The 13,443-nt window shown below is 43.2% G+C and overlaps 1 protein-coding gene across 1 annotated transcript in view; it reads right to left on the bottom strand.

Moving 5' to 3' along the window:
- LOC132834227 (transmembrane channel-like protein 3) overlaps nt 1-13,443 on the bottom strand; it is a 72,240-nt gene that overhangs the window by 2,113 nt on the left and 56,684 nt on the right.

The following is a 13,443-nucleotide window of genomic DNA, read 5'->3' as shown; positions in this document are numbered from 1 at the left end:
CCTATCCAAAAAAAACACACTTTTGGACTTATTCTCCCAGGCATGAGTCCCGACGAAACATTTTGTGCCCAGTCTGGGAAGGGTGTTCAATATTTTAGAGTAAATATTGCAGAATGAAGATTGACACCATTGCGTTAACCAATGGATGGCAGACTGGAAAAAAAATTCTTTTAATCTGTCTAATTGTAAATGATGAAACATAATTTATTTTATAGTGAACAAAGTTTTCGCGTGGAATCTTTTTGAGGCATCAGGGTCTTGTCTGCCGACTGGAGACTGTGGTGTCCATTCCAGTGAAACCTTACTGGAACACAAGCCAATCAAACAGGTGTGAGGCCACCAATAGGCCTCCCCATGGAATCAGGACCCTGGGAGAAGACGTGACACCCTGTGAGAGGTGCCAGCCAACCAGATGTCAGCAGACTTTACACTCAGCAGCACCAAGAGGGGAAGCCATGGTTGATGGTCTGAGTGCACTCGTGGAGGACTAGAGTCAGGGAGATCCCAGTAAAATGGTAGGCAATATAGGGACGGGGTTCTCGGATTGATGGGGTCAAGGTCAAAGAGAATCAGGAGAGTCTGAAGCAAATATGGGGGCTATTGAGGGATGACATCCTCTCTCTCTCCACCCTCTTTCCCCAAGTAAGAAGGTGCCAGCAGAGTAGGGATGTGGTGCTTAAGTAGTCATTATTTGGTCATTCAGGTTTATCAATTGGTGGTGGTGCAGGAAGGTAACAATGGTCCTTCTCACCCAGAACCCCATTTTGATGGAGGCAGGAAAGTGGTGGATTCTCTATATTACCATCTCACACAAAGTAAAGTCCCCTCCCTATTATAGATGAGCCTGAAAAGGTCACAAAAGGGTTAATCCTGAGCAGTGACTTAAGTATCACTGACTGTCATGATGTCATTCCATGGACTTCCATGTCATTCCATACACACACACCACAACACACACACATCGACTTTGGAGGAGTGAGACTAAACAGCCAGGTCCTCCTGTCGTCCCTGGAACAATGTCTATCCAATGAATACAAACTGTAACTCATGGTTAACATACGATAAAGCCATTTGCCTGAATGGGAGACTCTTCTAGTTAGGCCTGTAAGTGGTTTACCTCTACCACAATAGACCAAATAGGGCCCATAGAGATCTACACTGGAAGAGGTTTGCAGGAGCAAGTTACCCACAGTGAGGGGCAGACTCAGTTTAACTCCACATACATGTCCCACTTCCGAACCTGTCACTGTTCAGAGCAGGATGTATTTTTAATCTGATAGTAAACAGTCTATTTTACAGCAGTGACACAGGACTGATGGGAAGTGAATGGGTGATCAAATCTAAGTTCAAAATTACCTGATCAAAGCAGAATCATTGCTCCAGCAAATTGCAAAGAGTGCAGGACAGTTACCTCACATCAATGATGTCGGTAAAATCAGCCCCGCTCACCGACAGTAGTCTGCTCATGTGACTGACCACCAAATCTCTCTATTCTGGCTGGGAATTTTGACTGTCTCTATATGTAGCTTGAATACAAATGTTGGATTTTGAAGCAATCTTGTTTGACCTTGTCATAACACTGGCTTCATGTTTCTCAATTGGCTCAACAATTACTCAAAGTAAAGGCAGTGAGATCCCAGGGAAGCTGAACAGAATAGGAAAAAGGAAGTGGGCACATTGCAACATCAGTCAGAGACAGATAATCTCCTACACTCTGATCCAACTCAATACAGCACAGCAACTGGCCCTTCAGCCCATCAAGCCTGTGCCAATTCTAGTCCTTATTTAAACCACTGTTTGCCCATGCACAGTTTCCATTCCTCTCTTTACCTCGTGTTCATGTGTCTATCAAGTTTTGAACTCTGAAGTGGGACAGAGAAGAATTTCCAGCTTTATTCCCTCCCTGGGATTTTAACCACTTTTGGGCTCCTTCCAGAGATCACAGGATTTTGGATGGTGTTGGGAGCCCATATGCTGTGAAGCACAAGCTATTGCAGATTGTGCAGGAACACGCTGGATGGACCAGAGGATCTTTGTATGGTGGCTGAGGTGATTGTCTGGACTGTATGTCAGAGATCCAGATGAAGGAGAAGATCTGCATGGACAAGAATGGCCACCTCATGCCAGGGGCAGCACGGAGCTGTCAAAGAATATGCCACAGAAGGCCATGTTCACACCTCATAGCTGGGGAGATGAACATTCTAGAAGATTCTGGTCTAATTCCCGACCCTTGAAAAAGTCCAAGGGAAGTTTAACAATGAGAACAAGGACTGTTTTAAAAGGCATATTTTCAAATGCATAAATTCTACAATATCTGCAATTTTCAGTAGGCTAGGAAATCATTTTTATTGAACTACGTGTTTTTTCATTCACAGAGAATTTAGTTAGAAGAAGGTGTGCATTTCAGCCATGGTTAGGAAAGGATATTGCGATGTAAAGTGTGCGATTTTTGGATATTTTAATATAATTCATTTTGTTTTTTGAATTTTGAACTAGTGGCATTTTTTTTTCCCAATTTGTCTGAGCATAAGAAATAGGAACGGGAATAGATTGCTCCGTCCCTCAAGCTCTTTCCACCATTTAATAGGATCATGGTTGGTCTGAAATTTGTCACATCCACTTTCCTGCATTTTCCCAGTAACCCTGGATTCCCTGACTGATGACGAATCTACCAAGGATATATTTCCCTCCCCTCCCCTATCAGCGACCACTCCCTTCGTGACTCCCTCATCAGATCCACACCCCCCACTAACCCAACCTCCACCCCCGGCACCTTCCCCTGCAACCGCAGGAAATGTAAAACTTGCGCCCACACCTCCACACTCACTTCCCTCCAAGGCCCCAAGGGATCCTTCCATATCCGCCACAAGTTCACCTGTACCTCCACACACATCATCTATTGCATCCGCTGCACCCGATGTGGCCTCCTCTATATTGGTGAGACAGGCCGCTTACTTGCGGAACGCTTCAGAGAACACCTCCGGGCCGCCCGAACCAACCAACCCAATCACCCCGTGGCTCAACACTTTAACTCTCCCTCCCACTCCACCGAGGACATGCAGGTCCTTGGACTCCTCCACCGGCAGAACATAACAACACGACGGCTGGAGGAGGAGCGCCTCATCTTCCGCCTTGGAACCCTCCAACCACAAGGTATGAATTCAGATTTCTCCAGTTTCCTCATTTCCCCTCCCCCCACCTTGTCTCAGTCGGTTCCCTCAACTCAGCACCGCCCTCCTAACCTGCAATCCTCTTCCTGACCTCTCCGCCCCCACCCCACTCCGGCCTATCACCCTCACCTTGACCTCCTTCCACCTAACCCACCTCCATCGCCCCTCCCCCTAGTCCCTCCTCCCTACCTTTTATCTTAGCCTGCTTGGCTACTCTCTCTTATTCCTGATGAAGGGCTTATGCTCGAAACGTTGAATTCTCTATTCCTGAGATGCTGCCTAACCTGCTGTGCTTTGACCAGCAACACATTTGCAGCTGATGACGAATCTATCTTAGTCTTAAGAGGGCAAGAAGTTCCAAAGACTCACAACCCTCAGAGAAGAAGTTCCTCTTCATCTGAGTCTTAAACTGGAGTCCCTTTACTCTGAGACTATGTCCTATTCACTGGATCTAACAGGAACCTGCCTCTTCCTTTTCAACATAAAAGCTGTGTGGTAGTCCTGGACATTTAATGGTAAACTGCAACGCAATCAAAGTGGTTAGAAAAGCTCAGCAGGTCTGGCAGCATCTGTGAAGAGAAATTAAAGTCAACGATTCGGGTCCGGTGACCCTTCCTCAGAACTGGACCCAAAACGTTAACTCTGATTTCTCTTCACAAATGCTGCCAGACCTGCCTACCTATTCTCTGCAACTTCAGTTATTTTGTGCTTTACAGCATCTGCAGTTCTTTCAGGTTTTATTTAAAATGCTGCATTGTGGTGAATTTTATCGCATGGAATTTGAAGATGGCTTTGAATGTTGTGCTAAGAATTTCTGCAAGTGAAGCCATAACTGTGGATTATTCAAAATGTTTAACTATAATTAAGCTGAGAGAGTTAGCAGAATATTCTGAAGGTAGAAGTAAAACGAAGATCCCGCAAGGTTGAGCTGCTGTTAGTGATTATCCAACATCTAATGTGGTGCCACAGTTTAAGAAGGGTGATAAGGACAAGTCAGGGAACTATAGACAAGTGAGCCTGACATCAGTTGTGGGCAAGTTGTTGGAGGGAATCCTGAGGGACAGGATGTACATGTATTTGGAAAAGCAAGGACAGATTAGGGATAGTCAACATGGTTTTGTGCATGGGAAATCATGTCTCACAAACTTGATTGAGTTTTTTAAAGAAATAACAAAGAGGATTGATGAGGGCAGAGCAGTAGATGTGATCTACATGGACTTCAGTAAGGCGTTCGACAAGGTTCCCCATGGGAGACTGGTTAGCAGGGATAGATCTCACGGAATACTGGAAGAACTAGCCATTTGGATACTGAACTGGCTCAAAGGTAGAAGACAGAGTGTGGTGGTGGAGGGTTGTTTTTCAGACTGGAGGCCTGTGACCAGTGGAGTGCCAGAAGGATCAGTGCTGGGCCCTCTACTTTATGTCATTTATGTAGATGATTTGGATGCGAGCATAAAAGATATAGTTAGTAAGTTGCAGCTGACACCAAAATTGGAGGTGTAGTGGACAGCGAAGAGGGTTCCCTCAGATTACAACAGGATCTGGACCAGATGGGTCAATGGGCTGAGAAGTGGCAGATGGAGTTTAATTCACATAAATGCGAGGTGCTGCATTTTGGGAAAGCAAATCTTAGCAAGAGTTATACATTTAATGGTAAGGTCCTGAGGAGTGTTGCTGAACAAAGAGACCTTGGAGTGCAGGTTCATAGCTCCTTGAAAGTGGAGTCGCAGGTAGACAGGATAGTGAAGGAGGCGTTTGGTATGCTTTCCTTTATTGGTCAGAGTATTGAGTACAGGAGTTGGGAGGTCATGTTGCGGCTGTACAGGACATTGGTTAGGCCACTGTTGGAATATTGCTTGCAATTCTGGTCTCCTTTCTATTGGAAAGATGTTGTGAAACATGAAAGGGTTCAGAAAAGATTTACAAGGATATTGCCAGGGTTGGAGGATTTGAGCTATAGGGAGAGTCTTAATAGGCCTCTAGGGCGGTTTTCCTTGGAGCGTCGGAAGCTGAGGGGTGACCTTATAGAGGATTATAAAATCATGAGGGTCATGGTTGGATAAATAGACAAAGTCTTTTCCCTGGGGTGGGGGAGTGCAGAACTAGAGGGTATAGGTTTAGGGTGAGAAGGGCAAGATACAAAAGCGACCTAAGGGGCAATGTTTTCACGCAGAGGGTGATACGTGTATGGAATGAGCTGCCAGAGGATGTGGTGGAGGCTGGTACAATTGCAACATTTAAGAGGCATATGGATGGGTATGTGAATTGGAAGGGTTTGGAGCGATATGGGCCGGGTGCTGGCAGGTGGGACTAGATTGGGTTGGGATATCTGGTCGGCATGGACGGGTTGGACTGAAGGGTCTGTTTCCTTGCTGTACATCTCTATGACTCTATCTATAATTGGAATAAAGGAGACCTGAAATGGGTGTGCCACAGCTGGATTTAGCCAAGATGTGACTCGAGAAGAAAAGAAAAATGACTTTGAGAGAAAGAGAAGTGACTTCAGTTGGATGAGAGAGAGAAAAACAGAGGGATAGAGATTTAAGAAAACCAGAAATGGAAAGGCAGGAACAGAGAAACAGAGGGAGAAGGAATTTAAACAAAGTTGAACTCCAAATAGATAGGGAATGTGGAGAACCCAAGCAGGCCAAAGGCAAGCCGATATCGGAAATGGAAGGAGAAAGTAATATTTTGGAGATGATTTTGAGTCTAGTGAGGGATTTGATTTAACTAAGAGTCATCATTTTGTGCCTAGATTTACTGAGGTCGCAGTCAATATGTACTTTACCTAATTTGAGAAGGGTGCTGGACAAATACACTGGCCAAAAGAATTTTGGAACTTAATGTTGCAGTGTGTCCTGACAGACATAGCTCTGACTGTATATGCCAGTGTGACAGAACAATCTGCAGATGATAGAACTGTCAAAGAGGTAACATTGAATGCTTGAAGCTTATTGATTAAAGTTTAGGATGACAAAAAAAGGAACCTAATCAGACATTTGTTGAATTTGCACGGGAGAAAGAAATGTAGTATGGGTTTAGATCACTCAAGCTAGAGGGAAAAAACAATACTGTGAATGCAACTGTAAATTTAAAAATTCATCCAGATGTGCAAACAATATTCAAGTTGAGAGAAGCAGCAGTTTTAGTAGAAAGAGAATTACAGGCGAAGAAATGGCCCTTTAGTAATCCACAAGGAAATAGAAGGATCAGCAAATTTGCTGCTGTATTAGTCTGCTTAAAAGGACAGAGAAAAGGCGATCAACGTAATTAAGGATAAAGGTTAGAACCAAAAAACAATTTGAAGAATATGCTTCCGTGGATGTACCAAACCAATTGCTGAAACTTATATGGGAGACCGACTGCAGGAGTAGGAATGTCATCGATCATAGAATGATAGAATAGCCTGTGGAAGCAGGCTATTCAGCCCATCGAGTCCGCACTGACCTTCCAAACAGCATCTCACCCAGACCTACCACCCTACTCTGTCCCTGCATTTCCCATGGCTAATCCACCTAACCTACAAATCCCTGGATACTCTGGGCAATTTAGCCTGGCCAATCCACCTAATCTGCATATCTTTGGACTGTCACAATAACCAAAACACCCAGAGGAAATCCATGCAGAAACAGGGTGAGAATGTACAAACTCACAAGTATTTAGCATCAGTGTTTACCGTGGAAATGGACATGCAAGATATAAAATGTAGGGAAATAGATGGTGACACCTTGAAAAATGTCCATATTACAGAGGAGGAAGTGCTGGATGTCTTGAAATGCATAAACGTGGACAAATTCCCAGGACCTGATCAGGTGGTACCCTAGAACTCTGTGGGAAGCTAGAGAAGTGATTGCTGGGCCTCTTGCTGAGATATTTGTATCATCGATAGTCACAGGTGAGGTGTCGGAAGGCTGGAGGTTGGCAAACGTGGTACCACTGTTTAAGAAGGGCAGTAAAGACAAGCCAGGGAACTACAGACCGGTGAGCCTGACCTCGGTGGTGGGCAAGTTGTTGAAGGGAATCCTGAGGGACAGAATGTACATGTATTTTGAAAGGCAAGGACTGATTAGGGTTAGTCAACATGGCTTTGTGCATGGGAAATCATATCTCACAAACTTGATCGTTTCTTCTTCAAAACACTCAAAGAGGATTGATGGGGGCAAAGTGGTAGATGTGATCTATATGGACTTCAGTAAGGCGTTTGACAAGGTTCCCCATGGGAGACTGGTTAGCAAGGATCGTTCTCACGGAATACAGGGAGAACTAGCCATTTGGATACAGAACTGGCTCAAAGGTAGAAGACAGAGGGTGGTGGTGGAGGGTTATTTTTCAGAATGGAGGCCTGTGACCAGTGGAGTGCCACAAGGATCGGTGCTGGGCCCTCTACTTTTTGTCATTTACACAAATGATTTGGATGCGAGCATAAGAGGTACAGTTAGTAGGTTTGCAGATGACACCAAAATTGGAGGTGTAGTGGACAGCGAAGAAGGTTACCTCAGATTACAACAGGATCTTAACCAGATGGGCTAAGGGGCTGAGAAGTGGCAGATGGAGTTTAATTCAGATAAATGCAAGGTGCTGCATTTTGGGAAAGCAAATCTTAGCAGGAATTATACACTTAATGGTAAGGTCTTAGGGAGTGTTGCTGAACAAAGAGACCTTGGAATGCAGGTTCATAGCTCCTTGAAAGTGGAGTCACAGGTAAATATGATAGTGAAGAAGGTGTTTGGTATGCTTTTCTTTATTGGTCAGAGTATTGAGTACAGGAGTTGGGATGTCATGTTGCGGCTGTACAGGACATTGGTTAGGCCACTGTTGGAATATCACGTCGAGTTCTGGTCTCCTTCCTATCAGAAAGATGTTGTGAAACTTGAAAGGGTTCGGAAAAGATTTACAAGGATGTTGCCAGGGTTGGAGGATCTGAGCTACAGGGAGAGGCTTAAAAGGCTATAGGGCTGTTTTCCCTGGAGTGTCAGAGGCTGAGGGGTGACCTTATAGAGGTTTACAAAATCATGAGGGATATGGAGAGGGTAAATAGACAAAGTCTTTTCCCTGGGGTGGGTGAGTCCAGAACTAGGGGGCATAGGTTTTGGGTGAGAGGGGAAAGATGTAAAAGAGACCTATGGGGCAACATCTTTTCTCAGAGGGTGGTACGTGTATGGAATGAGCTGCCAGAGGAAGTGGTGGAGGCTGGTACAATTGTAACATTTAAGAGGCATTTGGATGGGTATATGAATAGGAAGGATTTGGAGGGATATGGGCCGGGTGCTGGCAGGTGGGACTAGATTGGGTTGGGATAGCTGGTCGGCATGGACAGGTTGGACTGAAGGGTCTGTTTCCATGCTGTACACCTCTATGACTCTATAACTCCACACAGAGAGTCGCCCGAGGTTGGAATTGAACCTGGGTCCCTGGTGTTGTGAGGTAGGAGTGCTAACTGTGAGGCACCCTGCTACACTGAGGTCTGAGGAATCTTCAGAAAAGAGGACATCAGGAAAGGAAGGAGTAGTAAAACTTAGCAATAGTACAAAGAGAACATATAGCTGGAGCACAAAATGAATATTTTTCCTTAGAATGCACTGAGGGGCCAAAGGTTTTATCATGAGAATTATTTTCTGAACAGGGATGAAGAGAATAAGATTGCTGCAGGTTCTGAATATTCTATCCCAAAAGGAAGATAAACCAATAAAGATGGAGAGACATTGAAACAAGTCAGTCAGTGACATTGCTCATGGTAGGATTTGTCTGCCAGAGGGCTTAATGAATGAGAAAAGGTGAATTAGACATATTCATGAGAGGTACAGTTTGTTCTGCTACATTTCATTAATGGGAATTTGCTACAATGTGACTGATGATTTGTGGACACTGTTCCTGTCGCACGAAGTTTTGTATTGTATTAGGATTAAATCTCGGCACAACATCGTGGGCCAAAGGGCCTGCTTGGGGCTGTGCCTTTCTATGTTCTATAATGTGATTCTGGCCCCATTAGTTTGACTGGTGCTGCTGTTCCTCGATTTTCTTATAACATGGGATTGTATGAGAATGGAACTACCGCGTAATAGTGGAACTGATTACACAAAGCAGAAGAATTCTTCCAGCATTTTCTCTGTTTGCATCATTACAGAGTTAGATTAAAGAATGACTTTGGAAATACAGACTTTGCGGTGGGAGCAGTGAATACAGGGAATTGGAACATGGGAGTAGGCTATTCAGCCCCTCGAGCCTGTTCTACCATTCAATGAAATCATGAATGATCTGTGGTCTAACTCCACAAACCTGCCTTTGGCCCATATCCCTTAATACCTTTGTTTAACAAACTTTTATCGATCTCGCATTTAAAATGAACAACTCATCCAGCATCCAGTGGCATCAATGGAAGAGAGTTCCAAACCTCTCCCACCCTTTGTGCATAGAAGTGTTTCCTAACATCTGCCCTGAATGGTCTGGCCCTAATCCTCAGACTTTGCCACTCATTCTAGAATCTCCAGCGAATGGAAATAGTTTATCCTTATCAGCCTGTCCTTCTCTGTAAATATCTGGAAGACTTTGATCAGATCACCCATAGCGTTCACAATTCTAGAGAATGCATTTCCTTATTAAAACTTTGAAAGACAAAGTTTTAATAAGGAAATGGAGACCAACTCAAATCGGTGAGGACTGGGCAGTTCTGTTATCTCACTTTTTAGATTAGAATCAATCTAAACATCAGGTCATAGACAGAGAACACAGGGGCTAACACCTTCAACATATTGTCTAGCTATCACCTTTGTTAACAGCTAACCCGAGAATGCAACTTGTAAAAAAAGGGTTTTGTGATTTACACATGAAAGAAGTGAAACTATCACTGTATTCTAACAGATGAAAGGCTTAGCAGACAATCAATTTTTCAATGTATAATTTCAGTTACATCACACTGTAAATTTTTGCTATAAATTCTGTGTGTTAGGATTGAGCCCTCCACTATCACCTGATGAAGGAGCGTCGCTCCGAAAGCTAGTGTGCTTCCAATTAAACCTGTTGGACTATAACCTGGTGTTGTGTGATTTTTAACTCCATCTGGTGGTATTTCCATCTGAGTACCAACATTAATGATATTCAAATGGCAGATCCTTTTAATATTAGAATAATGTAGGCCAAAATATTAAAACAGGATTATGAGACAGGATTATATAAAGTCATAGTCATGTCTTGCCAGGCATGCCATTGATGCCAGGTAACGGGGAAAATTCAACCCTAAATTAAACCTGTGCCTCTGATTCCAACACCAGCTTTTGAAGGTCTGTAATAATGGTAAAAAGATAAAACTTAAGGCTTTATATGTAAATGCATACAGCATTGTAACGAGATAGATCAATTGCTGTAAAGTCGAATTAAAGGAAAATGACTGAAAGCTATAGTTGCGGGGGGACCAGGACTAGGACAGAACAGACACAAAGGAAAAGGAGGTGGACATGTTATGTTAATAGAAGTAGGATTCAGAATAGTGGTGAATGGTGATATAGGTGCAATAGATCATGATGTGAAATCATTTTGGCAGGAAATAAGGAATAGCAAGGGAAAGAGGTTAAGGGTAGGAGGTGTCTATAGAACCCACCCCCACCCCCCACCCAAACATTCTCCTAACTGTGGGACAAAGTATAAATATAGAAATAATGGAGGTGGGTAAGAAAGACATGTCAATTTTCATGGGTGATCTAATCTGAACATTGACAGGACATTTCAGATGGGCAAGGCCAATGTGAATTTGTAAACTGGATTGGGAAATGTCTTTTAGAGCAGTACATTGCAGAATTTACACAGGAACAGGCTTTTCGGATCTGGTAACGTGTCACAGAAACAGAGAATCCCGACAGTGTGGAAGCAGGCCTTTCAGCCCATTGAATCCACACCAACCCTCTAAACAGAAACCCACCCAGACCCAATGCTTACCCTATCCTACCCAATCCTTGCAACCCTGCATTTACCATGGGTAATCTACCTAACCTACACATCCCTGGACTCTATGAGCAATTTAGCATGGCCAATTCACCTACTCTGCATATCTTTGGACGATGGGAGGAAACAGGAGCACCCAGAGGAAACCCACGCAGACACAGGGAGAATGTGCAAACTCCACACAGACAGTTGCCTGAGGCAGGAATCGAACTCGGGTCTGGAGTGCTGTGAGTCAGCAGTGCTAACCACTGTGTTGCCCATTATGAAGTAGGATTGGTAAGAGATCTTGTAGTTAAGGATTGTCTAGGGGATAGCAATCACAACATGATAGAATTTCAAATTCAGTTTGAGGAAGAGCAACACAGGTCTCAAACCAGTGATCTCAATTTAAATAAGGTCAATTACAGAGAGAGAGGTTAAGGTCATGATGAGCAAAGACATTATTGAACAGTCAGTCATAGTCACTGGGGTTCACCTGTCATAATTGTACCGAAATCGGACAGGTCACAAAGATTTTATATTAATTATCACAATTTCAACATGGTGACAGAAACAGGCACATACCTTATTCTATGATGGGAGGACTGCACTAAATGAATGGACACACACCATTTGTCACTCTGTGCTCTGAACTCAGGAGAATGACAAATCAGCTGGGCTCTGCAATGGATAGGCGATTCACTTCTCCAAGCTGGTGCCAAGGAAATAAAGGCTGGGCATTACCACAAGGACTGAATCCATTTTGGGCAGTAGTGCAAAACTGGCAATGGTTTCTTTTGAACTTCTTTAAGAAAAAGATCAGGGGTTGAGTGTAAAGAAGTGGATATTCCATGGTTAATGTCTCTGTGCCACCTGCCTATGGCAGTTTTCACCCTGCATTGCTGTTTCATAGTAGGGATAGTGAAAGGAAAATTACTGAGCAATTTGCTGAATGATTTACCCAACACTGATGCTATTTCCCTTTGTGTGCTATTCACTGAAATCGCAGACAATAAGATATGACAATGAAATTGTTGCCTAGTAACTTCCTATAGCTGTATATCGCTGTATGTTTGCAGAAGTGGTTTAGTGATGTGGTCCAAATTTGAACCAAAACAAAATTTTATGCTGGTCATGACTCCATTTATTTCCTCCAATGAATCATCTTTCTCATCATTTATATGCCAATTGAGAAAATTCACCAATGTTTATTTTCTTTTGTTCTTTCATATGATGTGGGTATCACTGCACAAAGTGGCCTTGAACTGAATGACTTACTACAACTTTCCAAAGGGCAGTTCAGAGTCAACCACATTGTGTGACTCCAGACACACAGCATTGTCCAGACTATGTAGGGAGGGCAAATCTCCTTCTCCAAGGGACATGACGCTTCTAAACAGCTGGCAGATCATAAATATTGGCCTTATGACAAGTACACAAAGAGGTAAGCTGGAAATACTCATAATATTTAGTCATTTAACATGAAAAATTATTTAGCATAACATTTTAAGGCTGTATGAAAGGCTTATGGAAGTAGCTTCAAACAGTGTAAATTTCATAATCTAAAAGACTTATTTTGTTGTACTGGAGTTTTCAAATTCTCTCTCACCCTGCCCTTGTTAAAGAAAAAAAATGCAGATAAACATGATTTGACAAAATGGGGAGCTTAATATTCAAATCTGACCATTAACCTGGCTGACATTTTCAATCCATTGGGTGTTTACTGATCTCCCTGTTAGTTGAACAGTCAATGCTCAGATGTGGAGAGTATGCCTTTCTCTTTTCCAATTGTCTCGTTACAGGAATATTTTCCTCTGTCACAAACTGAAAAGTACTTCTAAGGTTACGGATCACAGCCAGCTCATCCCACACACAAACAGTCTGACCTTCTGCATCATTAACTGGTCATAGATTATAATAAAATACAAAACACTTCAATCTGTGTGCTTCTTTAAATGAAGTGAAACGTCTTACTATTTCAACTCCTTTCCTTTAAGGACACATGTTACAAAGTGTAGTGACAGAGACCTTCAGATTAACTTAGTTAAAGTTTGCCAATAATTCCCATTGGTTCTGGACAAGATGAATCCCCACATTATTGAAGGCACCAAGTCCCTTTGAGGAAAGATAATGGCCTGGTTAGTGAAATGGAGGCTGACCTGAAAGTGTAGTCTTACCTCTTTATAGTGTAGGGCAGCCATTTTAGGGATTCATGAGATTTGGTGACGATGGAGACACCGGTCTGAGAAAACCATGGCCCCTTTGCAACATAACAGAAACATGGAAACTAGGAACAGGAACAGGCCACTAGCTTTATTCCTGATGAAGGGCTTTTGCCCGAAACGTTGATTTTGCTGCA

The sequence above is a fragment of the Hemiscyllium ocellatum genome, chromosome 39, assembly GCF_020745735.1.
Source record: "Hemiscyllium ocellatum isolate sHemOce1 chromosome 39, sHemOce1.pat.X.cur, whole genome shotgun sequence".
Lineage (NCBI taxonomy): Eukaryota > Metazoa > Chordata > Chondrichthyes > Orectolobiformes > Hemiscylliidae > Hemiscyllium > Hemiscyllium ocellatum.
The sequence above is the reverse complement of the archived record's forward strand: the minus strand, read 5'-3'. Positions and strand labels throughout refer to the sequence as shown.